Here is a 6,000-nt window from a genome sequence, read left to right as displayed (position 1 = left end):
TTATGCTAGGTTAACGGTTAACTGGCGGGTGTGGCCACATAAAAACATAATTGTAACACTTTCTGTACACTTTTGAAAAAAAAGTCTTCCTAGTATAATAGTACCTGATTATTATTTTTTTTACAGGTTGCTGTGTCATTCTAACCTGACTCCGCCACAACCACAGTCTTATACTGTTGGCCACTAAGCAGCTCCACCGGAGCAGTAGGGGGTTCAGTGCCTTGCTCAAGGGCACTTCAGCGGTACTTCCCGACCCAGAGTTTTCCTGCCCGTCCGGGGAATCGAACTGGCAGCATTTCGGCAACAAGGGCGCTCATCTAACCCTTAGGCCACCGCTGCCCCAAAAGGTGCCATTTAGGTAGGCACCTAAATGGCACCTTTTGGGGCCATTTCTAGCTACTTGGCAGGTGATTGGAAGATACCGCCCGTATAGCTGCCGCTGACTGACAACTGGAGCTTGCCTCCAACTCAGGGGGCTGCCATGGGGGGCAAACGTTAGTCCGACGTACCAATAGTCCGACATATGTGGCTGGTTAAGACTCACCCATGGTTTTCGCGTGCGGTTAGGGTTTGGATGGGGTAGGGTGTCGGGACTATTGCGTGTCGGACTGTAGTACGTCGGACCAAAGATATGCACCCAGCTGCCCATACTGTGTTCATGCCTGCCTGAGGCAGATTAAAATGTTGAGACCAGGGCAAGAGCATGAAGCTCCCTGATGGTACTAATTGTGAAATCCATGGAAGCGGGGGCGGGGTCTGTACGGGTTCATTGTTCCGTGAGCTTGGCCAGCGATGGAGACAGGATGCAAGCCAGTGGTCAAGCCAAACAAGCTTTGTCTGTATGTGTATAAACAGCTAAATCTCCACTGGCCCCAATGCCCAAACACTTGATAAAAGACAAACATCCTTCCCACGAGGCCCGTGATGACATTCATGACAATGACGAGAATCTCTGCGGACTTAAATGAAGCCCGGTTATCTATCTACTGTATCTGTCTGTCTGTCTTTCCGTCCTCCCGTCCTTCCGTCGATGCAGTGGCGTGCACAGACATCTTGAGGGGCAGGTGCTCAAGTGAAGAAAAATAAATGGCACCTTGTGCGGCACATGGAACCGCCGGGCTGTCTTAATTGTGTGTGAGAATTATAGATTTTGGGCCATAAATAATATATGAGACAGTTTTAATCCAGAATTGATCGTCAGATTCGTCACATACTGTACACTGTACAAAAAAAAACTTTCAAAAGGGCACATTGCTGTCCGGAGGGAAAAGGGAAGCACTTGGTGTCTATCTGTGCACGTCTCTCTCTGCGTAATAATCTATGTGACATAAATGTTTCTCATACAGAGGACTTGCGTCGTGTAAGTTTAGACCAATGAAAACCAGTGTTGAATACGGTCATATAAATATTGTGGATATAGAGTGATATATTGCCATGGGACTCACTTTGTGTAAGCTGTGTGTTGGACAATGACCCAGGCTTATTGCTGCCTTACATGTTGGGATAATTAAATGGCTTACAGCACAGACCCATGATGAAAGCAGTTTCCCTGAAGGTGTTTAGTAAACCAATTTTGATATTCTCGTCTGCCACAGACGAAAAACAGTCTAAGTCCACACTATTTATCCATAATGTATACATGATAGGGGGTCAGGACAACGAGGCCTTTTCATGGAGGGGTCAGAATGACATTTGGATTTAGACTGTTTTTCGTCTGTGGTACTTAGTATCTCTCTGCCTGCCCAGTGTATTTGACTTGCATTATGCCTTGACAGCCACATTAACCCTTCTGTCCCTGTTCATGGCAAATTGTATATTAGCCGATCTACAAGCACTACAAGCTCATGTATCACGACTGATGCGACACATTGTGAGATTGTTAAGCTCTTATCTCTTTCAGCAAAAACGATAGGACTGCCCCACTGCCAACAAAATAATAGGTTAATAATAAAATCTAATACAATTTCTGCACATACTGTAATACAGTATAGCCAGTATAGCTCAACATGCTATGATACGGGGAGATAACATTTACAAAAAGTAAGTAGCCTATTACAAATTGAGAATTTGTTGTTAAGGAGCCTACATGCTCGATATGATTAGTCTAGGAAAAGTGCAAAAGTTTGTGCATGTGTCAATTGTGTCGTGTGTTGTGTGCAAAAATACTGTATGTATTCTCCGCTCCCTCCATTAGCTCTGAGTTGCTGCTGAGTACAAAAAGTCATGCTCGTGTGATGTCAGCGGCACACTTATCTTATCTTATCGTATCTCATAAATCATCATACATCACAGTCGGAATGTGACATTCAGCCAATCAGCTGAGCACATTCCGTGCTCATACAGACACACATACACACAAATTTCAAAAATCACACTTGTGTCAAGTGAAGGGTGACTGGTAATGTTTGTTTAAGGTGCTATAAACAAACATTAAAAGTCCATAGACTTGGGTGCAAGAGCTGGGCCGTAATTCATTGCTCCAAGTGGGCCGAGTGTAAGTCGATTATGTGGGCCATAACTGGGCCGGACCAATTTTGCTAGTTTTGGTGTAGGCTGCTATTATTTTGATAGTTTTGATTGTGACTGGAGGTCGCATGAAACCTTGCGTTTTTGACACGTTTTTGACACATTTTTGACACGTTTTTGACACTCAAATCCCCATCACTCACCCCAGGCAAGCCCCCAGGTGCCCAGGTCATCGTGACAACACGTGACACCAGCCCCCATATATGGTGCCCACAGGCCATTTTGATGTATTGGTCAAAGTTCATCCCATGCCAAACCAGCAGTCTGACGTCACCCAGGCCTCCACATTCTCACGGATGAGACTGCCGACGAGCGGCGCCGTCGTCTGGCCAGAACTAGAGTTCAAACTAGAGTTCTCAAAAGGCTCGAAAATTAAGGACCGGCCCTGGGCCCTCATCAAACCATGTACATTCAATACACTGCCCCCTCTGCCACCCTTAGATCTCCATATATGGAGCTGACCTGTTCTGACATTCCATATCTTGATCTGACCTCATCACACCCTGTACACTCAAGATACGCTCCATATATGGCCAGTGCACGAGACCTCGCCCTTTACTTCTCGCCCTCTCTCGCACTACACAGTCTCTCTGCATTTGATGTAGGCTATGTGTTTACCTTCCTTATTGTAAGTCGGCTCTGGCTTCTAAATACCAACAGAAGCGGAAGTTCCAGTCCAGACCCACAGGAACGCACCCATGGGTGCGTGTCCGAAACGGTTGAGAAAGGACAGAGTTACCGTGTGGGGGGTCTCTGTACTGTACTGTACTGTACTGTACTGTACTGTACTGTACTGTACTGTACTGCCCTGCCACACCCAAAATCACCATATACTGTATACAGTTAATATGTGCGTGTGTGTTTGTGTGTGCTAGGTTGCGCATATAGGTGATGAAAAACAACCATGCTGTTTTCGTGCTCAGACGCACCCACCCACCCAGCCAGCCACCCACTCACACACACAGCTCCGTAAGGGAGTGGTTGCACCACTCAAAAAGTAGTGATGGCAGCGGGATTTGATCCCAGGAGGTGTGTTATAGTCTGCTGTGGGGCTGCTAAAATGGCGTTTTCTGGCTGTATTAGAATGTGAGAATGGCCGAATGCCCCGCCCCGCGGGTGCCCTAATACTTCCTCCTAGTAGGAGGGGGGGGGGGGGGGGGGGGGGGGGGAATCAAAGGCAGGTGGGGGCGGGTCTTTACACAAGTGTACCGTTTCCTTGATTCATGCTGCCAACAAACTGTAATTGTTCACGTCAGTGGGTGATGGGATAAGGGCATGATGAGAAATGAATCCTGCCCTGGGAACGGTTAGCCTATGAGGATGGACGCTACTTTGTTTATTCTACTGCATGTTTATACATGTTTCCACTCTTATTTCCTGTTCTCATTATTGAGATGGGGTCCACATTCCACAGGGGTTAAAAAGTGAAACGCTATGGGGTGTGAGCGGGAGGTCCTCTTTTTATTACAACTTTGTCAATGTCCCGGAGTCTGAAATATTTTAGCTAAATAAAACAAAGTCCAGGAAGTGTTGCTTGATCTTTAATTATTATTGACTGAATCCATTTGTCTGATTAACCACATAAGCCTTATTTTATATAGGCCTATACTGTCCATCTGCAGACTGGACATTTTGTTAATTACATATTGGTTCAAATAAAGTTGTAAGCCTATTCATTAAAATAATAAAGTTGTAGGCCTATTCATTAAAATCATTTAGGGATTGCGGCTTACAAGTGGCGTGAGTATAAGCGCTGTGTCTTAGCCTACATGGATCTGTTGCTCTGATGTTAGGTGGGAGTGTTTTTTGGCCATAAATAAAGCTTTGCACAAAGGGAAGTACCGTCCATACACGCAGCTGGTGATGTCACACGTTATCCTGTTTAGACACAATTCAGCTGGACTAGCAGTGCATTGTGGGACGCTTCACACAGTTGGCAGGAGGAGTGGAAGGCGGTAGTTCTCAAACGTATTATTATTATCTATTTATTTTACCTCAGTCCATACCCCCTTAACCTGCAGGTTTCTTCTGAATGTTTTTTAACTGCTATATGTAGGCTACTAGCAGTGGTGTAAAGTAACTAAGTACATATACCCAATAACCCAAGTACTGCACTTAAGTACAATTGAGTTATATTTGTACTTTATTTGAGTCATTCCAATTTACAATACTTTTACTTCTAGTCCACTACATCCAAATGTTACTTTTACTCCACTACATTAATTTGAAAACTTTGGTTACTAGTTACTAGTTAGATTTGTATTATTAACGGTATAGAGCGTCGCAGTCCCGTCCCCTTTCATGACGACGCTAGGTCCAGGAAATAATTCCTAATGCATTTTTCCCATAGACATTTCAAATGTATTTATTTAAAGACCTTATGAGCGTCGTACAAAGCCAACTCGAGTTGTGACAAATCATGTCAACGAACACAATATTTTGGACCAAACAAATAATTACAAAGAAGAAAAACAACAAAAAGTGTTGTAACCTGCCGTTTTTTTCTTCTTTCTAATTATTTGTTCGTCCCGAAAAATTGTGTTTGTTGTCATGATTTCTCACAACTCGAGTTGGCTTTGTTCGAGGCTTAAAAGGTCTTTAAATACTTTTTGAAATGTCTATGAGGAAAATTAACGGAGAATCATTTCCTGGGCCCTGGTAGGGGGCGAGATTGCGACGCTCTATTACCAATCACACATTAACAAGTTCAGCACTACATTTCCGGCCATTTGAAAATTACAAGTTCACAATGAGTGTGAACTTGTACCAAATTTGGTTCCATTTGTACACTCTCAGAGTTACACACCCGTATGGGGCCTTTTGGAACCCACTTAAAGGACCACTTCACCACTTTTCAACCTATCTTCATATAATAGGTCCTCACTAATAATCATGATAAAATGGCACAGTTTTTTTCTACTCAGTCTGTGTCTCATAGGAGGGGTGTGGGCAGTTCAGAAACCGTCTTCCAGTGTCATCATCATTAGGCAGATGTATTTGCAAAAATGTTTAGATTTTCATTATCGTGAGAACGATGGCTTCCATTTTTGCATTGCAACTTTTCAGGACTATAGAAATAGAAAGAGCATGTGTACCGATTTGCATGAAATTTGGATAAAATCTGAAGGAGTAATATTAGAAAATGTGTTTTACATATGTCGACCTCCTGGTGGCGCTATAAAGAGCAGATGTGAAAAATTCAAGGTAAAGGTTTTTCCTTTGCCTCTAGGGAGTGTGCATACAAAGTTTTACACAGATCCGTGCAGTTAGAGGTGAAATCACTAATCGGCCAGTTATAGCGCCACCATGAGGCTGAGTTGAAAATGTTCAAGTGGCATTTATTCCTGGGCCTAGTGGGAATGTGCCTGCCCAATTTCACGGAAATCACACGATGTGTTCATGATTTGCGGCATTTTGTTTGAAACTGAGCACTCTTGTGAACTTTGGAAGAACCTGTGTTTTATGGCTGCTCCA

This window comes from Electrona antarctica (genome assembly GCF_951216825.1).
Source record: "Electrona antarctica genome assembly, chromosome: 20".
Classification (NCBI taxonomy): domain Eukaryota; kingdom Metazoa; phylum Chordata; class Actinopteri; order Myctophiformes; family Myctophidae; genus Electrona; species Electrona antarctica.
The sequence above is the reverse complement of the archived record's forward strand: the minus strand, read 5'-3'. Positions refer to the sequence as shown.